We start from the raw sequence: 25,277 nt of genomic DNA, 5'->3' as shown, positions 1-25,277 counted from the left end.
CAGGCTAAGTCCAGGGGGTCGCAAAGAGTCAGACAAAACTGAAGTGACTTAGCATGCACACAGGCAGCCATTTATGTTGAAATCAAGTATTAACCCAAATACCCCAGAAACAGAACTTACGGATCCAAGCATCCCTGGAGTCAGAATAGCATCCACAGATGCTCTAAATAAGGTGAAATCTCAAAGCCCACTAACTGCCACAATCAGGCTCTCAACCCCTGCCCAGCTGGGACGTGGGAACATCCCCTGCTGAGTAAAACGTTATGAGCTCTGAAACCAAGACACCCAGCCTCGCTCCAAAGTGTTCAGTAACGCATTAAAAACTGCTGGAGACAGGATACCAACATAAATTGACCATGTCATCTGTGATTCATTCTGATAAGACAGTGCCAGGATCTCTGAGAAACCTTCAAGTTATTAGATAAGCAGATGCATCCATCATCAGAAAGTTTAGCTTAGCTTTGATAATGATGTCTAACTTATTTTGCATTTAAAAAATGTTTAACATTTTTATTGTGGTAAAAGTCACTTAATATAAAACATAATATCTCAACCGTGTTTAACTGTGCAGCTCCCTGGCAGTGAGCACACTCACACTGCTGTGCAACTCACACCGTCTTCTGAAGAACTCTCACATCCATCTCCTGAATTTTTCCCTTTCCTAAACTGAAACCCTGTCCCCATTAAACACTAACACCCCATCTCCCCTCCTTACCTGCAGCCCCCAGCCTCTGGCACCTACCAGCGTACTTTCTGACTCCATGGATTTGACTCTTCTAGGCATCGGAGAAGGCAATGGCACCCCACTCCAGTACTCTTGCCTGGAAAATCCCATGGATGGAGGAGCCTGGTAGGCTGCAGTCCATGGGGTCACTAAGAGTCAGACACAACTGAGCGACTTCACTTTCACTTTCCACTTTCACGCATTGGAGAAGGAAATGGCAACCCACTCCAGTGTTCTTGCCTGGAGAATCCCAGGGACAGGGGAGCCTGTTGGGCTACTGTCTATGGGGTCACACAGAGTCGGACACAACTGAAGCAACTTAGCAGCAGCAGCAGCAGCAGCAGGCACCTCTTATGGGGCTTCCCCGGCGGCCCAGCAGCACAGGATCTGCCTGCAATGCAGGAGATGCAGGTTCGATCCTTGGGCCTGGAAGATCTCCTGGAGGGGGGCATGGCAACCCACTCAAGTATTCACACCTGGGGAATCTCCTGGACAGAGGAGCCTGGTGGGCTACAGTCCATACGGTCACAAAGAGTCAGACATGACTGAGCAACTAAATAACAACAACATGGAAAGATAAATGAAACCATAGGTTTTTTCCCATCTACATTTCTGCTGTGATATTTAGCATAAGACTCCTCATTGAGTCTTGCAATGGAAAAAGGAGAGATGACAGAGTTCTCAAATCTTTCTGGAAGATACTCTCCAAAGCTGCTAGGAAGGGCCGTTGCACTTTCTGAGGTCCTGGCTTGAATCAAAGCTTCATACTGTTCAAGGCCAGGCTGCCTCCTGTGTTTAAATATTCCTGCTAGCAGCGTACAGCAGGGATGCAGCCCTCGGTGTAGAAACAGCTGCTCTGCAGCTCCTTGTAAGAGAGTCTCACTGGCCAGTCCCCATCTGGGCAGGGTTCCAGAGCAGAGAGGACCACACAGGACAACCCTGGAGAAGAAGACTCCGTGCATGCGACACCTGCCATTGTGCGCTGGTGGCTGATGCCTTGGCAATGCCAAAAACGCGGAGCATGAAGGACAAGCAGGACTGAGTTGCAAGGTGCAGACCTCACCATGTAAGGACCTGTACCTCCAGCAAGGCTACTGTGCCCTCTCCACTCTCCTTCCTCCGTGATGTCAAGGCAGCTGGCATTGAGGTGTCAATTTTACAGACTGGCGGGGTCGTGTATTAACATGATGTAACACCCCCCTTAAACAAGCAGCCAAGGAGCCAGATTTCTATTGTGCTCTGGGCCCCGCTTCGGCTCTTCTGCTCCATGTGGGAACCACTTGGGTGCCCATGGGGCAGGGCTGGTATATGAGCTTCCATTTCTGAGGCAACTCATTATTTGCTATGGCATCACCAGGAGTAATTCTTTCCAGCTCTGTTTTATGGACTTTGCTGCTTAAGGCATTGAGTTATTCTTGGAACTAGACCACTGGGGATATAGAAATACATCGGCAATTGGCTTTGCCTATGGCAAGAGCCCAGGAGTCCAGTGGCCAATTCTGTCATTTTTGAGTATTTCCAACCATTAACCTTGAGTGCTGAAATCAACTACAGTCATGGAGATGACACTGATGATGTATCTGTGAATTTCACATGCTGGTTTTTGAATGGAAAGCACCATGTTCATCTGATGCTTCTCTGTGTAGAGTGTTAGCATATTGCCTGAGAAATGTAGGTACCAAACTGACTCTGTGCTGCTCAGAGCTTGGAGGCATAAATTGGGAAGATTAAGTAGCTCTAGTTATTAAAGTGGGCTCAGGGAGGAGGTATTCACTGACATGGTGGAGAGGTCTCCAGAAAGTATTTTGAATCCTTTCCTGCCCCTTGATGCCCATGGTCTCTGCCAGACCATGAGGAAACATGGATGCCTCCCTAACAGCTAAGCTTTGCCACCTTCACTGATGGATAAGTAGAAAACCAGAATTCCAGAATCTCAGGGAGCGAGTGGAGAAGATGCATTTCTACTCAGGGGAGAGGGATGAAAGAACGTTCTAGAAACCATACCCTCCAAGACTGCAGATTTCTCACCTTCGTTCCCCCCTCCCCCCACCTTCTTTCTCTCCCTGGAGCAGGTTTCTTGACCTCAGCACTACTAACAGTTTAAGCTGAATAACTGGCTGTTGAGGAGGGGAGTAGTGGGAGAGGGTTTCCTGTGCATTCCAGGACACTTAGCGGCTTTACTGTCCTCCCTAAGAAATGAAAGAAGCACTCTCACCAACTGTGAAAATGAAAAATATCTCCATGCCTTGTCAAATGTCCCCTGGGGGAAAATTGCCCCCAGATGAGAATCTCTTCTCTAGAGTAACAATATAGTGAAAAATAGGTCAGTGTCAGTGATGGTCATTATAGTCACTAGTATTTGACTAAGTGTAGTTTTTTCAAGCTTTAAAACAACTCATACCAGTTGATGCTATCTCTCTTCCTCCTTCACACAGGGAGAAACTGAAGCACAGCAAAGTTAAGTTGCTCAGGTGAACTGAGGGTGGGATTCAGAGAGAGCAACACCGCTCCACACAGACCCTCCCGTGCTACAGGGATCACAGCTACACACACACGGGCTGTCACACAGGATGGTGAGGTTATGTGAGAGCTTCACAGACATCACGAAAGAGAGAGCTTTCAGTAGGAAAGTCTATTAAAGACGCAGTTCATAGACTGTAGTTGAAACTGTAGCTAGCATTTAACTTACTTTGTAAGAAAAGGAGATGCCTTCCTGGGGCAAAGCCCTGATGCCCATATGCTGCTCAAGGCGGTAGGGTCTTCCTGCCTCTGCTACTAAACTGCTAACTGAGCATCATTTGGGGACTTGCCAGTCCTCTCAGTCCCAGATGCTCCTATCTTTCCCTGCCCACTGGGTGCCCAGCAGTTCACAGCATTTTCCTCATTGATTGTCTGTCTCCCCTTGGGGCACAGGAACCATGGAACTCTACAGCAGCATTTCCTGTACAGCTCTAAGGGTGAACTTGCTGACTGACGTCCACATGCAGCCAGGTTCCTGCAGGATGCAAGCTCCTGTTTGCCCTAAGGACAGCTGCTCTGCCCTGAGAGCCAGTCTTCCCTCTGAATGGGGACGGGGCGTGGTGCCGAGCTGGGGGAGGCACTCGTGCAAGCGGAAACATCTGGGAAGCATCGACTGCAATCAGGGGCCAGCCCAGCAGTAAAAGGAAACCAGGGACACGGGGCGAGTCCTGTCTCTGACCAGGCCCTAATTGTTCCTGGAGTGAGGCGCTTGATTTCAGCACCAGCCGTGGAAATGTGGTCTGATCTCACTTGGCTTTGATGCCAGGAACAAGCAATGCCCGTCTCCAAGACCAAACCATTCCTATACACAGCTGCAAGCCTGATCAGAGGGGCATTCACAGGGGTTCGGGGAAAGCAGAGGAGACCTCTTCCAGACACTTCCAGAGTGGGGAGGGATGACTTCAAAGGAGAAGGCAGGTCTGTGTGCTTAGATTGTTGCTGTAGTTCAGTCACTCAGTCACTACAGCCCACCAGGCTCCCCTGTCCTTCACTGTCTCCAGAGTTTGCTCAAACTCTTGTCTGTTGGGTCGATGATGCCATCCAACCATCATGTGCTACACTGCCCCTTCTCCTCCTGCCCTCAATCGTCCAGCATCAAAGTGGTTTCCAGTGAGTCAGCACTTCAGAAAGCTGAATGCTGAGGAATTAATGCTTTAGAACTGTGGTGCTGAAGAAGATTCTTGAGAGTCCCTTGGACAAATAGGAGATCAAACCAGTCAATCCTAAAGGAAATCAACCCTGAATATTCACTGGAAGGACTGATGCTGAAGCCGAAGCTCCAATACTTTGACCACCTGATGCAAAGAACTCACTCATTGGAAAAGACCCTGATGCTGGGAAAGATTGAAGGCATGAGGAGAAGGGGACAACAGAGGATGAAATGATTGGATGGCACTCCTGACTCAATGGGCATGAGTTTGTGAAAACTCCTGGAGACAGTGAAGGACAGGGAAGCCTGGCGTGCTGTAGTCCATGGGGTCGTAAAGAGATGGACATGACCTAGTGACTATACAACAACAGACACACACACAGAAACTAATACACATTATCTGCATGTTTATGCTGTATGGATTTTATATAATACCAGAATATTTACTACATGTACCATTATATTAGACTCACGTACCATATGTACTATTATATTAAAACTGCACACATGTGCATGTATATGTGTACACACACATATGGACATGCACACAATTTCGACAATGCCATTGACACTGTGGATGTGGAGCACCTGGGCTTCTCACAGCTGACAGGATACAAACCGGCACAACTCCCAGTGATCATGCAGCAGTCAGTCACTGGCTAACACTGAACACATGCGCTGTATGACACAGCGACGCCTCCACAGGATGCTCACCAGAGATGCCTGTGCACACACATCAAAAGCATGTGTGCAAACATGTCACAGCAGCAGCATTCTCCACAGCTCCAGGCTGTAAAGGATGCAAGTGTCAACCAAGAGTAACCGGACACTGTGCATATTCATAGAGTGAAATACCATAAAAATGAAAATTCACGTGATAGTGATTCATGCAGCAACCCAGATGGATTCAAACATAAAATTTAGATGAAGGAGACCAGACAGGAAAGAGTACAGACCACACCACAATTCACTGTGTACGAAGCCCACGAAGAGGCCCCCAGCATGTGGTGTGCGTGGCGAGACCGCCCTCCTGAGTGGCGGGTACCCTCGCCACCCGTGTGTGATGCCCCTCAGCAAATCTATATTAACTATTATTTCCATATTGTGCACAAAGAACAAATAACTGTTGAATTGATATTAAATTATATCTAGCTAGAATTGCTTGGGTCACCCAGATTTGCAACATGTAGTTCAAAGTGCTGACTTGTAAATGAATTGAAAGGACTTTTCATAATCTCAACAGAAATAATATTCATATAACTTTTCCTAAAATGTATATTTCTGTAATAATGTTTCATTTTGCCATTGCTATTGTTCAGTCACCAAATTGTGTCCAACTCCCCATGACAACTTGGCAGCTGAGCAATTAACTGCTGAACAACAATGGCAAAATTGAGTATTTTTACAGAAATTTATATTTTAGGGCAAAATATATGAATATTATACAAATTTCTATAAAAATGTTGAATTTTGCCAAGTTCATCAATTAATTTGATGCTTTCTATAAAGGATGTGTACGTGAATTTTTTTTGCTTTGGTTTCTTAGAAGGGAACAAAGACTTCAATTTAGAAGAGATTGAAATTAAATGATTTTGCAGGGAAGTGTAAAGGAACCCCCTGGGTTACATGCTTTTCTCTTTGCAAATGAGCACATTGGTCCTTGGCTAAAATTTTGCACATGGAGATGCTCCCATATTTGGATCCATAAAATAGAAGTCACAGTATCTGTCACGTGGGTTTGTTCTGAGAGTTAAGCAAGGCATGTAAGGAGAAACTCTTGGAACTCTGCCTGGCAAAGCAGTGGTGAACACGACATATTAAAAATAAAGACAGAAGTTAGGTCAGCTCAGGGTGACATTCAGGGTGGGGCTGGGTCCAGGGGTGTGCACCGTGTGCGGGGCCGGGTCCAGGGGTGTGCACCATGCGTATGGCTGGGTCCAGGGGTGCGCTCCGTGCGCATGCTTGGCACACACAGCGGTACACTGCTGTCCTTCAGAATCGACGCATAGACAGTGACAGGACTCTGACGCACGGCTCTCAGCTTCAGTGTCCTACATCATGGCAGTCTGCAACCCAGAACGTCACATCTGCGAGAGCATCAGGGCGTTCTGTGTGTGAGCTTCCTCACTGCAGGAGGGGTCAGCAACAGGAGGCAGCGACAGGCGTCGGTCATGGCTCCCTCTCCCCAAGTGGGCTCAGATCCACGTAGGAGGGAACATAAGGGTCAGTGATCAGGAGGGACCTGGGTGCTGAGGAAGCAAATGTGCTATTCATCCCGGGGTTGGAGACGTGCTCCAGGAAGCTCTGTGGCCTCTGAAGATCACGGAGCACCCCAGGAATGCCTGCAGGGCTCTGTGGGCCTAGGAAGAAGAAGAGGATCTCCATGGAGGGCCTGTCACTGGAGAAGCTGTGACCTCCTCAAGCTCCAAGCCCACGGTGGCCCAATGGAACTTTCCCCTCCCTCACCTCTGGGGAATTTCTCTTAATACCTTTCATTGCAAGGCAACCCCTAAGCTTCCGGAGGCCACTTTTGAGCAATGCAGCATCCATGTGAGTCCAGAGTGCATGTCCCTAGCCTTGCCCTTGAGACAACGTTGCCCACACCAGCAGAGCCAGCACCCCGGGGGGTCCCATCACTGCACCCCAGCTGGACAAGGACATGTCCCTGGGAGTGCCAGCCTCAGCATGAGCCTTTCTTGCAAACAGACAGTCTCAGGAGCATTGGAAACTCATTCCTCGCACCTTTTCCTTTTCCCCAGTAAAAATGTAACATAAAAGGTGTGGCCTTAATACTCTGTCAAATAACCGATGCCTGGACTCCTTATTTTCCCTGATAGCTGCCGCTCTAACTCACATTTCAGGCACGTGACTGGCAGTCATCAAAGAGACCAAGCTTAAAGCAAGTAACCAGCTTTAGACATCTTTCTTTGATTATGGGATTCAGACAACAGGTCTTTGAATTTTTATGAGTATAAGTAACAGTCTTCTTTTGTTTTATTTTATTTTTATGGTGCTATTAAATGGCAACCCACTCCAGTGTTCTTACCTGGAGAATCCCAGGGACGGGGGAGCCTGGTGGGCCGCCATCTATGGGGTCGCACAGAGTCGGACATGACTGAAGCTACTTAGCAGCAGCAGCAGTAGCATTGTAAAAAGAGAAAAAAAAAAAAAAACCCTCTATTTGTGTAACCTGTGTGTAAAAAAGCATGTGTGACAAGCTCGTGCATCAAACCCTCATGCAGGGAGAACGTGTGCTCAGCCCTACTTGGTCAGGTGTGGTCCAGACACTGTGGCTGAGTCCTAAACAACGGGTGTTGAGCATTCTCTCCACAAGCAGGGTAGATGTGTAAATGTATCTCACAGGCCGTTTGCACACAATCCCTTTCTCTGATGACCTTGGAAGCTCTTAACATCTGAAGATGGCCAACCCTCAAGGGAGCAGGAACGCAGGCTCCTGACTCAGCACAGGAAGGACTCTGCCCAGCACCCTGCACACAAGGGAGGGAGTGATAAAGAAACTCAATGATGTAGAAATCACGGAGAGTTTAGAATATTCCTAAGGGAGCACCACAGAACTGATGCTTTCAAACTGCAATGCTGGAGAAGGCTCTTGAGAGTCCCTTAGACTGCAAAGAGATCAAACCAGTCAATTCTAAAGGAAATCAGTCCTGAATATTCACTGGAAGGACTGACACTGAAGCAGAAGCTCCAATCCTTTCGCCACCTGCTGTGAAAAGCCGACTCATTGGAAAAGACCCTGATTCTGGGAAAGATTGAGGGCAGGAGGAGAAGGGGACGACAGAGGATGAGATGGTTGGATGGCGTCACTGACTCAATGAACGTGAATTTGAGCAAACTCCGTGAGATGGTGAAGGACAGGGAAGCCTGGTGTGCTGCACTCTATGGGGTTGCAAAGAGTCGGACACAACTTAGCAACTGAACAATAGCAAACTTTATCACTACCATTATCATAACATGCATACTATTTATAAATAAGGTCTAGATGTAGTTTTTAAAGCTTCAGATAGAGCTGCATGAAAGAGTGGAAATCCTCCAACTTTGGCATCAAGCAGGTGTGTGTTTGGATCTAGACATGACAGCTCACCAGGTGGGGGTCACGGGAAGGTGGCTCAAGTTCTGACTGTAAGTACAGTTGTGGAAATACTAGTTTTATTGCGGTAGATATGTCAGGAGAATTCACTGTGATAGTACATATGAAGTACTCTTATTGGTATACACAAAATGCATCTTTCTTCTTTTTTCCTCTATTATCTTTTACTTCCAGTGTTAGGGAAAGTTAGTTTCCTGAAATCAAGACCAAAAATGTCAACAGTGCGGCTTTTATATTTTAATCATTTTTCATATTTTAGGGCATTTCAGAGTTGCAACACACACACACGCATGTACTTCCTTCCTGATGACAGGCTTTCTTGTTCTGTTTCCTGTACCTTCAAGTCTCAGCTTGAATACCAGAGTCCTTGAACCATCTGCTCTAACAACTGTCTTCTCTTTCCCTTGCTTTTACTTATCACCCTGTATTGTAATCATCCATTGGTTTTTATGACTGTTTCCATTGATTCTGGGGCTTCCTTTGTGGCTCAGTGGGTAAAGCATCCACCCGCCATGTGGGAGACCTGGGTTTGATCCTCAGGTCAGGAAGTTCCCCTGGAGAAGGAAATGGCAACCCACTCCAGTACTCTTGCCTGGAAAATTCCATGGACGGAGGAGCCTGGTAGGCTATATAGTCCCTGGAGTTGCAAAGAGTCGCACATGACTGAGCAACTTCACTTCCGCTGATTTTACCCTCAGATAAAACCCCACATGGCCATTTTGCCCCAGCACCGTCTCTCTAGGGTAAGTGCAAGAAAGCTTGAACAAGCTTGAATTTAAAAAAAAAAAAAATCACATTAGGTGTGTCTCCATGACTGCTTCAAATGCATGCCATGGAATATTCTAATGTACCTCTCTGAACACAGCCAAATTGTCAACATCCTGATTCTAAACCATTTTAGCCACTAGCTAAAGGGTGCATATGTTAGAACTGCTTAGAAGTAGCAGAGACTTTGCTGTTCTTTTCTGTAAACATAGCATGTGCTGTGCTATGCTGAGTCACTTCAGTCACTCCCCACTCCTTGGGACCCCATGGACTGTAGCCGCCAGGGTCCTCTGTCCATGGGATTCTCCAGGCAAGAATACTGGGGTGGGTAGCCATGCCTTCCTCCAGGGGATCTTCCCAACCCAGGGATCGAACCCATGTATCTTGTGTCTCCTGCACTGGCAGGCATGTTCTTTACCTCTAGCACCACACCGGAGCTTCCCTGCTGGCTGAGATGGTAAAGAATCTGCCTACAATGCAGGAGAACTGGGTTCTATTCCTGATTCAGGACGATCCCCTGGAGAAGGGAACGGCAACCCACTCCAGTATTCTTGCCTGGAGAATCCCATGGACAGAGGAGCCTGGGGGGCTACAGTCCATGGGGGTCGCAGAGAGTTGGAAACGACTGAGCAGCTAACACTTTCATTTTCAGCACCACCTGGGAAGCCCTATGTCGTGATTACTCCATGGTATAATGTCAGGGTGTGATGTCACGGCGTGACGTCACACCATTACACCTCCTGAAAGTCCAGAAAGAACCGTCTGGCCAGGTGTCTTGCTCTTGTGTTCAAACTACGCTGCTCGTCCTTGTACGTGCTAGTAGTCCACTAGTGAGGTCACTGTTTTCAGAACAGCGTGTATGTCGACAAAGAAATCCAGTCACAGCCTGAAAGTGGAGAGCTATTTTATTTGGTGGGACTCTTCAGGAATCCGCCCAGGAGACAGTCTCAGTAACTGAGAAAACGCCCAGCTCCTCAGCAATCACCTTGGGAGTGGCAGCATCAGCTGGATCCCAGTTTGGGGAGCCCTCATTCACATTTGGAGGCCGGAAAGCACTGCTGGCTATGACATTCCTTATTTCCTGATACGGCAGGGGACATTTTCATTTCACACATACATAATCATAGAGATCTATGGGGAAATTGTTTATATCTGAACACTTCAGTTCAGTTCAGTTCAATTGCTCAGTCGTGTCCCACTCTTTGCGACTCCATGGATTGCAGCATGTTGGCCTCCCTGTCCTTCACCAACTCCCAGAGTTGACTTAAACTCATGTCCATTGAGTCAGTGATGCCATCCAACCATCTCATCCTCTGTCGTCCCCTTCTCCTCCTGCCTTCAATCCTTCCCAGCATCAGGGTCTTTTCAAATGAGTCAATTCTTCCCACCAAAGTATTGGAGTTTCGGTTTCAGCATCAGTCCTTCTAATGAATCCTTCCTGCATAAAAAAGGTTCCAGAATGGGATTTCAGAGCAAAACAGAGGAAATTTTCTCAAAAAAGCACTTTGAGCACTCTTCAGATACTCAAGGGTGTCTAAGCTGCCTCTAGAGATTCTTCTGGTAATCAGCACAATCTCAAAACATAAATGCACTGAGAAGTGGTCTCTGTCATTTTAAACAAGACACAACCCCCCAAGCATTTGCCACTTTACGCACACAATGGTCCCTTGAAGACCAAGGCTTTCTCTGCATAACAACAGGTTGCCACGGCAACAGCAGTAGAAACCTGGCAGATCTGATCTTTCAGGGGCACCTCTGAAAGTGAAGTGAAAGTCACTCAGCCGTGTCTGACTCTTTGTGAGCTCAAGTCCGTGGAATTCTCCAGGCCAGAATACTAGAGTGGGTAACCTTTCCTTTTCCAGGGGATCTTCCCAGCCCAGGGATCGAACCCAGGTCTCCCACATTGCAGGAGGATTCGTTACCAGCTGAGCTATCAGAGAAGCCTCAGGGGCACCTGTACTATTGAGAAAATCACCCCAGGGAGGAGCTTCTATCTCAGTCTTCATTACCTAAAGCAGGGGAAAATGAACATGCCAAGGATGGGACAGGCTAGATACGAATCCGTTGGCTTCCAAACACACGCGAACAGCTCCTCCTCCTTCTTGATGATCTAGACTGGCCTTTGGAGCTAGCACGTGCAACTTCCCTGGTGGTCCAGTGGTTAAGAATCTGCCTTCCAACGCAGGGGACAGAGGTGCAATCCCTGGTCTGCGAAACAAGATCTCAGAGAAATCCCTTGCACATCACAACTAGAGAAAGCCTACACGCTGCAACGAAGACCTAGGGCAGCCAAAATTTTAAAAACAAATAAAAAGAATAAACTAGCATTTCATACTATCAAGGGCAGAGAATTAAAGCATGTGGTTCAAGATCTGAGTGGCAAAACCCTCTGCAGCTGGTATTGCCTAGGGGCTGAGGTCATGCTACCAACTGTGGCTAAAAATATGTCGGGCATCCATGCCTGGGGACTCCCTGCATGTTGCACACCAAACCTGTAAACATCCCGTGCACAGAATCAGTCAGCCGTCCAAACAGCCGCCCCACCGTCAGACTCAGACAGGCTCCATCAGCAGCAACGCAGAGGCAGGAAGGGGCGGGGAACCACCCAACTGCCTACCTACCAGACCGCCGCCCTGCATCTCTTCCATTGCTGGCCTCTCATTCACTCCTGCACACGCTCGGAAGTGTTGAGTACACGACTCCCGCTGAAGAAGGAAAGAGACAGAACAGGCTGCGTCCTGAAAGCAGCACTCCAGCTCGGGCCGGACTGTGCACTGTGAGCTCTGTGCCCAGTATCTGTGGAAACGACGTGCCACCTGGAAAACCAGGCCCTGGATGGAAAAGCCCCAGGGCTTATACCTAGACGCTCCATCCTAAAAGAATACCCTAATTATCTGTGTAACAGAATAGAATCATACATTCTATTGTGCTTATTGGGGTATGACCACAGGCCTGCTGATAACTGCCCACTGTTAACCACGGAGGCTTAAGGCATGTGAATCACGGGTTAACTTTGACTGTGTCTTTCTTTTCCTTTGTTCAGACTATTTTCAGGGAATTTGGGGAGATGGGTTTGGGCACATACACTTAGGGTATACAAGGTTTTCACAAAAACTGGTTGGACTCCTTGGCTAAGAAGAGACTCTGCCTTGGGCCCGCCAGTGTAATAAACTGCACTCCACTCTGCGTTGTCCTTTTGAGTGAGTTTGTTTCCTGGAACACGTGTCTACAGTACTACATGCCCAAGCCTCTCAGGCATCTCAAATGGAGCAGGAGTTGGAGGCAGTTCTCTGCGGGGCTCTCCTGCTTCCAAGCTCTCTTGTGAGCTGAGGCGCTGACTGCATTTGTTCCAGCTTTTCAGGGATGTTTGTACAGGGATCGCCTTTTAGTGGAAGAGGATGAGTCTCCCTCCAAGCAGAAGGCAGGACGTCTTATCAAGCAAGAGAAAGTCTTCCTTTGGTGAATAGTAGCAGCAGGTGAATCACAAGGTTGGATTCCTACACATTTCATCCAAATGAAATCTCAGTTCAGTTCAGTTGCTCAGTCGTGTCTGACTCTTTGGGACCCCATGGACGTCATGCACGTCAGGCCTCCCTGTCAAATCTAGCCACATTAATTCCTGTCTATATGTTTATTGAGGATTATTAAATTCTTTTAGGTCCCTCCAGACATGTTGGCGAGGGGAAACATTAATCACCCTGGAACTTCAGCTGCAGCCCTCAGTGTGTATTGAGTATGTCTACCTTATGCTGTGATTACACCCATTACAGAGACACTGTATGACATAATCAATATGTCTATAGACTCCTTGGGAATGTGCATACGAGACCCACGTTGTAACTTTATTTTTCTAACCTTTACATTATTGTTCCTACTGCTTATTCTAATACATGTACAATATTTATGGGGAAAAAATCAGCCTAAACTTTTTATCACAGTAGAGTTAACGAGTCTATAATAGAAAACAGTCTTTCAATCGATGAAAAGCTGACAGGGGAAATGAAAAAATAGTTTAAAAGTTATGGATCTGGTAGACTAAAGTCTTGAAGCTTGTCTCCACTCTTCCAAAGCTAGTCGTCCACAGGCTCACCGGGAAGAGACCTGTGAATGGACAACACGTGGGTCCTGTGCGTGGTTTCCTAGGACTGAGCAGTGGGATTTCCTTGCGATCCTCCTTGAGGTCACGGATGGAGGGTATAAGCTGAGGAAGGAAGAATACTGTTACATGTAAATCAAGGGAAAGAACCATGAACCTCCTGAGGCAGAATTTCCCACCATTTGGCACAGAAGAGACCTGTGCAAATGCAGAAACTGCGGCTCGGCGATGTGACCGGCCTGCGGGGCCAGGCTCCCTGAGCCACAGGGTGTCTGCAAAACCGTGTTCTCTGGGCCTGCTGATTCTGCAACTTCACCGCACCACCCTCCTTCCCCGGATTACTCATCCTCTCCCACCTCCCTCAGCCTCTGGTCCCTTCCTGTCCTCACAACAATTTCCTCTGTTTAATGGCTGAAGACAGAGCTGGGAACGGCAAGGGAAGCTCAGCCATAAGATGTTGGATTGATAGTCACCGTGGGTATTTGAAAAGCAATTGATTTCTATACTCGGTTTGGACTCAATTTAAGAAGCGTATACCGACTTCACTCTGCGTGTAACTGGTGTGGGTCCTGGGACACAGCGGCTGAACTGGGGCAGGACAGACCCCACACAACCCCTTACCATGGCGAGTCTTCTGCTCTGGGTGACGTCGCCAATGAGATAAAGACTCCAGGGTCTCCCCGAGCTGGCGGCAGTAGCACGTTCTGTCTCACTTCTCTTTAAAACCCACTCTGCTCTGGAGTGACCTGAACAGTCACGTCACCAGGCACACACCTTACACGTCGAGGTTGACTTGTTTAAACACAAATAATGGTGTTCCCTTTGGGGAACTGTGAGGCCCCTTTACAGATGGAGTTGTGTGCGCCTTTTAAATTTCTTTACAACTGGAGGATAATTGCTTTACAATGTTGTTTTGGTGTCTGCCGTACAACAGAATCGGCCATGAGTATATATGAAGGCGTATATATTCCCTCCCTCCTGAGCCTGCCCCCAAGCCCCTCATCCCACCACTTCTCAGTCATCACAGAGCCGCACTCTGGGGTCCTTGTGTCATAGAGCGTCTTCCCGATAGATATCTATTTTACACACGGTAGTAAGAGTCGGACACGACTGAGCAACTTCCCTTTCACTTTTCACTTTCACACATTGGAGAAGGAAATGGCAACCCACTCCAGTGTTCTTGCCTGGAGAATCCCAGGGATGGGGGAGCCTCGTGGGCTGCCGTCTATGGGGTCGCACAGAGTCGGACATGACTGAAGGGACTTAGTAGTAGTAGTAATTTCTAAAGCAACATCACAGTTTGAGTCAAACCCAGCATGCTCAAACACCTTCTTCTGACTCGTGGTGTGAGTAACGGCCCCCAGTGCCTGTCTGGACATTGCCTTCGGGAAGATTCAGACACCCTGCAATGGGCAGAGCAACTCGGTGACACCCTGACTTCCTCTGATCTCTCACAGACTTTCCAGTCCAGCTGGTCCCCTGGCCTGTGACCCCCAGGCTCACACATCTCCAGCTGAGCCCAGGCTGCCACACCAGGATGCTCTGACTCCTGCCCGATGTCTCCTCCTCCATCACTGGCCTCTGGCCTCCCAGGACAGCCTCTCTGAACGCCTCTCGTCTAGCCCCACATCCATCTGCAATGCCGCCCCCCACCACGGCCTCTCCTTGACTAGGGATCCTTCTTAGGAAGAGCTGGAGAAGGAAATGGCAACCCATGCCAGCACCCTTGCCTGGAAAATCTCATGGACACAGGAGCCTGGTGGACTGCCGTCCATGGGGTCGCACAGAGTCGGGCATGACTGACTAACACTTACTTGGGAAGAGCTTTCTGTCAACCTTGGAACCTTGGGTCCTTTCCCTTTTGGAGATGCTGCCTGGATGGCCACCCTGCCTGATGGACCTGGGGATGTTCTGAGAACCTTCCTGCCATGGCCACGATGGGCACTCCGGGCTGGAAGGATGAGGTTTGTCCGTCTGGCCAACTGGTGAGATGCTGCCACCTAGGGGATCTCTTGGCACACTGCAGGTTAGCTTTGTCCACAGTCTCTAAACGCAATGGGCCTGGTGCTCAAGCTCACATGGGGTTTCCCAGGCGGCGCTAAGGGTAAGGAACCCGCCTGCCCATGCAAGAGGAGACGAAAGAGGACTCATTACTGCTAGCACCACCTGGGAAGCCCTAGCTCCGGCTAACTCTGGGAGGAGAAATTCCCCCAGGATCATCAAGGGCCCCAAGATGTCAAAGCTTCCAAATTCGGAAAATCCAAGATAACTGCTGCATGGCAGTGGTGAGCAGAAACCCCGACTGGAGGCTGGCTGCCAACCACATGGCCAAGCTCCTGGCCAAGCCCCTGGCAGCAACGTTCATAGAGTCTGTTTCCAAGTAGGGGGGACTCGGCTTCCGTGCTCTAAGGACCAATTGCAGGACACAACTGACCCCCTGGGGTCAAAGTATACCCGTGTCCTTTCAGAGGTTCTACCTAAGAGGGGAGAAGTGTTCACTCACCAAGATGACGAAAGTGCACCCCCAAATAAGAGTCACTGTGAATAAAGGAATCGGCCAAAAATACCTCCAAGTACTGTCAAGAAAAGGCTTGTTGTCTGACACCAAGAAGCCAATACTACAGCATTGACTTGAGAAAAGAGAGAGCTTTATTGAGAGGTTTCCTAAAGGAAATCAGTCCTGAATTTTCATTGCAAGGACTGATCTTGAAGCTGAAACTCCAATACTTTGGCCACCTGATGCAAAGAGCTGACTCATTTGAAAAGACCCTGATGCTGGGAAAGATTGACGGTGGGAGGCGAAGGGGACGACAGAGGAAGAGATGGTTGGATGGCATCACTGACTCGATGGACATGGGTTTGGGTGGACTCCGGGAGTTGGTGATGGACAGGGAGGCCTGGTATGTTGCAGTCCATGGGGTCACAAAGAGTTGGACACAACTGAGCGACTGAACTGAACTGAACTGATTGAGAAGCTGACCAGCAAGGAGACAGGAGGCAGGGCTCAGATCCGTCTCCCCAGATGGGGTGTGGTCACACGATTATGACTTGGGGAAGACGGGTTGGTACGCAGATGCTCTGGTGGGACAGCTTCTGATTGGTGGGCTTTAAACTGGTCCGTTTACTGAAAGGTGTGAAAAGGCGGAAAAGATAACCACCAGATCTTCCTGGACAAGGGACCCTTCACCTGCAATCTTGGTTCCGTGACCTGGGGGGACACTTTGGTTCTACTGTTGAGGTAAAAATCTCCTCCTTGGCATGCTTCAGCTGCAAGACTTGTAGTTTTGATCTGCAGTCTCTGAAAAGCAGCTCCGTATCTTGTTAGAATCAGGGTGGGGACAGTTTGGGTTGGTTATGGGCTATAATGGTAGTCTCTGTACTAAAGGCATGGAAACGTGACAGAAGAAGGAAGGTGATTTCCACCTCTATTGTGCTTATGATTCAGCTGTGGAGATATGCTGCTGCTGCTGCTGCTAAGTTGCTTCAGTCGTGTCCGACTCTGTGTGACCCAATGGATGGCAGCCCACCAGGCTCCCCTGTCCCTGGGATTCTCCAGGCAAGAATACTCGAGTGGGTTGCCATTTTCCTCTCCAATGCATGAAAGTGAAAAATGAAAGTGAAGTCGCTCAGTCGTGTCCGACCCTCAGTGACCCCATGGACTGCAGCCTTCCAGGCTCCTGCGTCCATGGGATTTTCCAGGCAAGAGTACTGGAGTGGGGTGCCATTGACCTCTCCGGTGGAGACATGAGGTCGGTCCAAACGATACAAACAAGAGCAAGAGCAGCTGGATTTTGCATCTCCCTCTTGTCTTTGCTGATGGAGGCATACATGGAGCACGTTGCCAACCATTTCACCTGGTGATATTTATTTCTTCTTCTGAGCCTGCACAGGCAGATGCATAAAATGCACCTGGCAGACGTTTAAAAACAGTCTGAGTGGCAGTGGCCTCAACCGCTCACCACGGATCCAGCTCCCCGGGTTTTCCTTTGTCGCAGTGTTTCAGAGGGTGGACACAGCAAGCGTCTTCTACTGATGCTGAAGCTGAAGTTCCACCTGATGAGAAGAGCAGATTCACAGGAAAGGACCCTGATGCTGGGAGAGATTGAGGGCAGGAGGAGAAGGGGACGACAGAGGATGAGATGGCTGGATGGCACCATTGACTCAAGGGACGTGAATTTAAGCAAACTCTGGGAGAGAGTGAAGGACAGGGAAACCCAGCATGCTAGGTCATGGGGTCACAAAAGGTCAGACATGCCTGAGAGACTAAACAAGAACAGCTACAGTTCTTCCTTTGCCTTGCAATGGCCATGTGACTGCTTCCCTTTATTTGTGATTACACATCGGGATAAAATACATGATATATACGATTGCCTTTTGTCTATGAGACTCTCAGAAATATTCCTTGAAGGGGAATTGTTAGCAAAACCATGAGTGCATTTAAAGTTTGAGAGTTAACAGCAAATAATCCTCTCCCAAGACTGTGATCACTTCTACCAAGTGGCTCAGTCGGTAAAGAATCTGCCTGCAATGCAGGAGACCTAGGTTTGAATCTCGGGTTGGGAAGATGCCCTAGAGAAGGAAATGGCAGCCCACTCCAGTGTTCCTGCCCAGAGAACCCCATGGACACAGGAGCCTGGCAGCCTTTACAGTTCATGGGGTTGCAGAGAGTGGGACAGGAATGTGAGACTTTCACTTTCTTTCACTTTCACTTTCTTTCACTTAGTCTTATGCAAAAGTTTTGCCTTTCCTTGTATCTCTGGATATGTTTAGCATGCAGACTTGTAAAAGTTCAGGATGTGGGCAATGGCAGCTCTTTGTTACTCCTTCATCTTCCTGAATATCAAGGAAGGAGCATCTTTTTATCTGTGAACTGGCTCTGCTCCTTTCATTTCTTTGTGGCTTGAAGTTTCAGGCTTTGGCTTACTTTTCTACTGGGCTTTGATCTTCTATTTCTGGTTTGCAAGCTCTCTTTTTATTTTCGCAAATGATTTTGCTAAAATATCATAGCAAATGATTTTGTCTAGGCTACGGCTTGAAATTTTTAACCTTTATTTTAGTTGTCTTCTTGATGGCTTCTTTGTTTTATTTGTGCCCGAGAGAAGCCAACTTTGCTCTAAGATTATCAACTAAGAACAACATTTTCTAGTTTGTAGTTTTGTTTTCTTGTATTTAGATCTTTAAACCACGTGGAATTTGTTTCTCCAGGTGGTATGAGGCAGGCATCTAAACCAGTGGTCCCCAGCCTTTTTGACCCCAGGGACTGGTTTCATGGAAGATAATTTTTCCACAGATGGGGATGAGGGAGGGATGACTCAGGAGGTAATGTGAGCCGAGCAGTGGGGAGGGACAGGGAAAGGCGGATGGAGTTTCGCTTGCTCACTAGCCCGCCACTCACCTGCCGCTGTGTGGCCTGGCCCCTAACGCTGCAGTACCGGTCTGTGGCCCAGGGCTTGGGGACCCCTGATCTAAACGGACTTATTTATTCCAGACTGTTCTCCGGCTGGTTACTGAGCAGTCTGTTCTTTTCACATTTACCTAGTTTGCACTTTGTTCACCTACAGATGCTGAGATACACGTGGAACTCTGAGGGACCCCTGTTCACCTACAGATGCTGAGATACACGTGGAACTCTGAGGGACCCCTGTCTTATTGGTCCATCTGCCTGTGTCAGGAGAGAAGCCATGCTGTACACTGACCTTTTACACAAATTATTTAATAGAAACATAAGCTGCTTCTCCTCCTTCGGAAATCATGTCGAGAATGTCTAATCTATAAAATGAGCATAGTTTTATTTTTGCTGAAAAGTTGGACATGTCTTCCGTGTGCTGCTTGACTTCGTTTAAGGTTCTCTGCCTCTCTGCGCCTGTTCCATCTTCCGTAAAACAGAGACAGTGGTAGAACCTTCTCTAGGGCGTTTTGTAAGGATTAAGTGAGTAAATACGTTTAAAAGTTTGGCAAAGCACATGCTATGTGGTAAATGCTCGTTAAGTACGAATGGATTTCATGGAGGCTTCCCAGGTGACCCTAGTGGTAAAGAACTGCCTGCCAGCGCAGGAGACATTAGAGATGCAGGTTCCATCCCTGGGTCGGGAAGAGCCCCTGGAGGAGGGCACGGCAACCCACTCCAGTATTCCTGCCTGGAGAATCCCCATGGACAGAGGAAGCTGGTGGGCGACAGTCCATGGGGTCACAGACTTGGATACACCTGAAGCAACTTAACACACAGGCAGGTTTAACGAACCTCAGGTTCTAATGCACCGTATCATAAGCATAAAAAACTGTAGCTTACACAGTGCCTTTTATGTCTGCAGGAGGCCGCGTTATTGTTCCCAGTCAACTGGGAAGGATACTGAAAAATAATTTGGCTAATGGCACAAAGCAGTTATGATGAAGAGGAAATAGAAGTTGAACACTGGTTTCTTTGTTTCTGCCAGTCCCATCGCTCGTGAAACTCTAGATGCAGAAAGCTGTGTTACCTGTGTACACTTTCATGGACCTGTTTGGGTGGCCTCTGGAGACATTAAATCAGCCTGTGTTTGTGTGTTTATCTGATGGGTTTTAATTTGTTCTTTTGTTACGATTTGCTTCTCCCCCAAGATCTGTCCATGTTATCACATTCCTCTGAGGTTTCTAGTTGGTGGTAAAAGTCCGACTGGTAAGGTCCAGTTCCCCCAGTATATTCTGGTGACTGGTCTCAGAGGCTTCATTCCTTATATCCAGGGAGTGGGGGCACAGAGGCTGGGGTTTCTCCAGCTGGACAATTGGAATATCTGCTTCTGCCTGGTCAGAAGGAGATGGCATAAATTCTCCATCTTGTCCAAAATTCTCCATCTTATCACACCACATGGCTTTCTGGAGGCAAATCTCCTGGAGGCCTATCGGGTCCCAAACATATGGTTTCCTGGGCTCCTTCCCTGGATCAGAGGAGCCCTCACTGCTCAGCTCCCATCTAGGTTGTCCTGGGAATGTTCCCAGGTCCTGATGGATGATGCAAGTGGCTCCCTTGCCCACGCCTCTCCCTTCAGCCCTCTCTCCCATCTTTTCTTTCCTAATTCCTCCCCCGAGTCCCTGAGTCTTCCCCCATTTCTTTATTCTGAGGATTGCTGGGGAAGACGGAGGGCAGGAGGAGAAGGGGGCGACAGAGGATGAGATGGTTGCATGTCATCATCAACTCAGTGGGCATGAGTCTGAGCAAGCTCCAGGAGATGGTGAAGGACACGGAAGCCTGGCAGGCTGCAGTCCATGGGGTTGCAAAGAGTCAGACATGACTGAGAGACTGAACAATAAGAACAACAGCAGAGATGGGGCTCCACCCTCTTCTAGGATGGGAATGTCTCAGGACCCCACCCTGGCACCCATTCTGCCAGGGGAAGAATTTTTTGATCTCAGTGTCCTGACCCAGGCAGTATCCGAGGCTCAGGAGCGAGGAGGGACTCTTTCCTTCTAGGACACAGTTCTGTACCTTGTCAAGGATAATTTTCCATGCCCGACCTAAGAAGGTAACCCTCTTTCTACTCCCAAGGGTCCAGGCACTCGTTGAGGAGAGAGGGTCGCCTGCTCCCCCAGGACATGAGTCACCCAGGCGTCCTTTGACCACAAGACCCCAACTGGTCCTCAGCTCCAGGTGGCAGAAATCTCAGGGACCCCACCCTCAGCTGCAACTTGAGTCTTCCAAACTCCCGACCTATACTTCCACCCCAAGATTCCTTTATTTCTCACTAGCAACATGATTTATTTCTTTTGGCTCTGTATAATCTGATTTAAGATCCAATATTTTTTTTCTCAAGGAACAATTTGATCCTCTCCATTTTACTGTTTATATTCTGACTTCTGAAAGGCCAAGAGCCAGAACAGTGCTTTTCTGATCACATTCCCGAGTCTCAATCTGCAGGCTCATCTACTTACCAGAAAGGAATAAATAACAAGGAGTGGCTCCAGAACGCACGCAGAAATGATTTTCATCTACTTGATACAGAAATGACAAGTTGCGTTTGAGCATCACAAGCCTCAGTTGCATGCGATGGTTGGGAATGAGCCAGGATGGTCAGCACCATAGACACCAAGTTCTGCTGTTGAAAACATAAGCGTTCGGTCACGAAGGATAACGTGTTTGGCATGAAAGAGGTGCCGCTTTGTGAGACAGTTCCATTTGCAGGGAGTAAGTCAAAGACTCAATTTAGTCACTTATAAATGCTGTGTAGGCTTATGATGAATTGCTGAGCTGCCTTTTTCTTCATAAGTCGAAGCCCTCTGCTGTTTGCTTCTCCTGGAATACATTGTCTGTGAATTCCTTATTAGCACAATGACTATGTGGATTTTATACCCTCTCTAGCTTCTCCTTAGTGGATGGTCTGGGAAGCCCCAGGCAGGTGGCCCAAATCAAGGATGGGAGGGAAAAATCCCCTAGGAGGAACGGATTCCCTTACTGACCAAGATGGATGCTCCCTTGACACAGAATCCTCAGGCCTAGAGAGCCCCCCCCTGACCTAGGGAGTGACCCTGTTATCAAGATCTGGAAGGCTGCTTGGAATCCCACCTCCCTTGGCTCGGAACTGCAACATATGCAATCACACAGAAAGAGTGTAAGTCCAGGAATGACAGTGATGTCACCCTTAAGCTGTGTGAACAGAAAATAATGATACCACCACAGAGTCTATAACTCGATTACAAATTCTTGGTTCTTAGGAAAGAGTAAGTCTATGCGGTTGGCACTTGGTTCCCCTGTCAGGCAGGGTGGGGCTGTGACTTTATTTATTTATTTTTTTTACTCATCATTTTTATATTCACTAGGTTTGCTTTGCAAGTGGGGTTTATCCAACTCAAACAACTTATGTCAAAGGAGACACTGGCTCCAGAACCCCAGGGCTGCTTAGAAGGGCACAGATGGAATTGGCCTTTGGGGGCGGGGGCGGACTTGAAAGCTGTCCTGTGTTTTTCCACCTTGGGATTTAGGTCTTATGAACGTGGCTGCCCCGGAGAGTGCACCGGCCTTCAGCCAGCTCGTGATGGAGTGAGCTGGTGGGTGCTCCTCTCCCCAATATTCAAACATCCCCAGGGAGCACTGTCTTGCTGCTGCCTGTTTGGGAATCAAACCTGGATGAAAAAAATAGGCAGGGACAAAGGAGTGGAGGAAGGCTGAGGCTTTACAACAGACCGAGGAAGGTCCACAGACCTACTCCTGGGCCAGGTAACAGCGGCAAGGTGGACAGATCAGATCCTGTGGCTCTTCTTAGAGCAGGAATTCTGGACAAAAATAACCCCTGAGATGCACAAGCAAAGAGGCCGGGGGAGCATCTGTGGATGCTGCAGATTACAAAGCTTTTTTTCATAGTCTCTTATCTGATAACCAAGATAATGCCAGATTTTTATTTTCCTCTTCTTAGAAATAGGGAGCCGGAGACTTGATTAAAAACCTGTATCCTAAGATTACACATTCAGAAAAGCTTAGCATATTAAAGAAGACGTTAAGTGAAGCCATTTTTGTATCTGAACACTGAGGGGAGGGAAGAGCCTACAGGAATAGGGGTTGTGAGAGTCTGGAGGTCACAAGCCTTGAGGCGTGATCTATCTTTTAGAGGGTGACAGTCTTCTTATGACTCAACACCACAGCCTTGTCAAGGTCCCAGGAGTCCAAGGTGAGCCAAGGGATCCTCTGATAGCATGGTGTATGTTTGAAATACGTAGCTGAATGTATTGGTTACCAGATAATAGATACGAGGCATCCTGATTCAGCTAATTTAGGAAATCCTGAGCATCAGTAGGAAAGAGGCACCACGTGTGAGGCCGGTGCCCCCGCATGGCAGGTGGTTGGAGGAATCGGTCACCTCAGCAAGAACAAAAGTGTGGAGGACTCGAGCCAGGCAGCCCAAAAGGACGCATGTAAGTCACCTGCGTGCAGCGGCCAAGAGGTGACGTCCCGGAAGCAGCACCTTGCAGACGGGTCTGCAGCGCTTGGCAGGGACCACCACCACCATTCCTTCCAGGTGGAGGCCTGTGGGCAGGCTCACTGCAGACCTATCGCAGCAGGTCTACAGCAAGGATAACAGGACTGGGGATGTCTAAACTCAGAGTTGGTGCAAGTTGGACCATAAAGAAGGCTGAGCACAGAAGAACTGATGCTTTTGAACTGTGGTGCTGGAGAAGACTCTTGAGAGTCTCTTGGACATCAAGGAGATCCAACCAGTCAATCCTAAATTCACTTTTCACTTTCCTGCATTGGAGAAGGAAATGGCAACCCACTCCAGTGTTCTTGCCTGGAGAATCCCAGGGATGGGGGAGCCTGGTGGGCTGCCGGAATCCCAGGGATGGGGGAACCTGGTGGGCTGCTGTCTATGGGGTCGCACAGAGTTGGATACGACCGAAGCAACTTAGCAGCAGCAGCAGCAACCCTGAATATTCATTGGAAGGACTGATGCTGAAGCTGAAGCTCCAATACTTTGGCCACATGATGTGAAGTGCTAACTCATTGGTAGAGACTCTGATGCTGGGAAAGATTGAGGGCAGGAGGAGGAGACGACAGAGGATGAGATGGTTGGATGGCATCACTGACTCAATGCACATGAGTTTGAGCTGACTCTGGGAGATGGTGAAGGACAGGGAAGCCTGGTGTGCCACAGTCCATGGGGTCACAAAGAGTCTGACATGACTGAGCTACTGAACAACAACAACCTCAGAGCTCAACCCCTGAGCCAGGTAAGGGGATGCTGTTCCAATGGCCCAAGCTAGAAACAGAGGCCTGAAGAGACATTCAAAGATGCTGAAGACATTGCTTAGACCAGCTCATCTGACGTTAGGTCACCCCTGCCTGTTGTTAGATTTGGCTGCAAGCTCCATGGAGACAGACACTCTGCTGTATTTTCTTTGTATAAATTGGGGCTGGGTGCTGGTAGATGGGTGCCTTTCGTGGTCTTACACTTTGCAGTAAACATCTGATGGGTCACTAGCAGTCCAGTACAGTGTGTGGCTGAAGAAGCCAGAGACTAGGTCCTTCATCACACTGAGGGTTAAAGGTTCTAGGGCATCTTCTGCAAGACACAGCTCCAAACCCAAGTTGGATCAAGATACCACCACTCCTGGAGAGGAAAGGGCAACCCACTCCAGTATTCTAGCCTGGGAAATCACATGGACAGAGGAGGCAGGCGGGCTACAGTCCATGGGATCGCAAGAGTCAGACACAACTTAGCAACTAAACCAACCACCACCATTCAGGTATCACTGAAAATGTCCGGTGGAGAAGGGGTGCAGTAAGCTGCTTAGGCTGCGTAATAAAGCCCTGCAGTCTGAGTGCCTTAAACATAGATGTTTATGTCCCCGCCGTTCTGGAGGCCGGAAGTCCAGGATCAAGGCGTCGGCAGGGTTGGTTTCTCCAAGGCTTCTGTCCTTGACGAGCTGACGCTGTGTCTTCCCATGGCCTTTTCCCTTGGCAGGGACTGCCTGGTGTTACTTCCCCATATGAACACCAGTCATATCAGGTTGAGCTCCTCGTGACCTCAAATAACTGTAATGACCTCGTTAAAGGCCCTGTCTCTAAATACAGTCACACCGGTGGGTAAGGCTTTAAGACGTGAGTTTAGAGAGGACATGATTTGATCCATAACAAAGGGTGGGGTCACCAGTAGCTGGTAATTTTTTCTGGAAATGTGAATATAGAAAAGCACTTCTGGGGGCACTGGCATTAGCCTGATTTTTCATTTTTTTACCCTGAGACTTCGCTCTAAGATCAGACACTGCTTAAATATAAGGTGGGCACCTGTCATTTGTAGCCACAGCCTGAATCCCTGCTGTGATGAGATGCTCAGTGAGAGCAAGTGCCTCATGCTGATGCTGTGGACACCCTGCTCCTTGGGGCAATAAGGTCTCATTCCTCTCGTTTAAGGTTTCAGTTTGAAGCCTTTAAGAATTATTTTGCTGA

General features: G+C 48.4%; 1 long non-coding RNA gene across 1 annotated transcript in view; it reads left to right on the top strand.

Annotated features, from left to right (window-relative positions):
• Positions 1 to 19,173, top strand: part of LOC112443017 (uncharacterized) — a 34,832-nt gene extending 15,659 nt beyond the window's left edge. The window contains exon 2 of the long non-coding RNA XR_003031290.2: positions 18,928 to 19,173. This is a non-coding gene — a long non-coding RNA (uncharacterized lncRNA). The remainder of the gene's footprint in view (positions 1 to 18,927) is intronic.
• Positions 19,174 to 25,277: the final 6,104 nt, after the last annotated feature.

The sequence above is a fragment of the Bos taurus genome, chromosome 20, assembly GCF_002263795.3.
Source record: "Bos taurus isolate L1 Dominette 01449 registration number 42190680 breed Hereford chromosome 20, ARS-UCD2.0, whole genome shotgun sequence".
Lineage (NCBI taxonomy): Eukaryota > Metazoa > Chordata > Mammalia > Artiodactyla > Bovidae > Bos > Bos taurus.
This window is presented reverse-complemented; position numbering and strand designations above follow the sequence as displayed.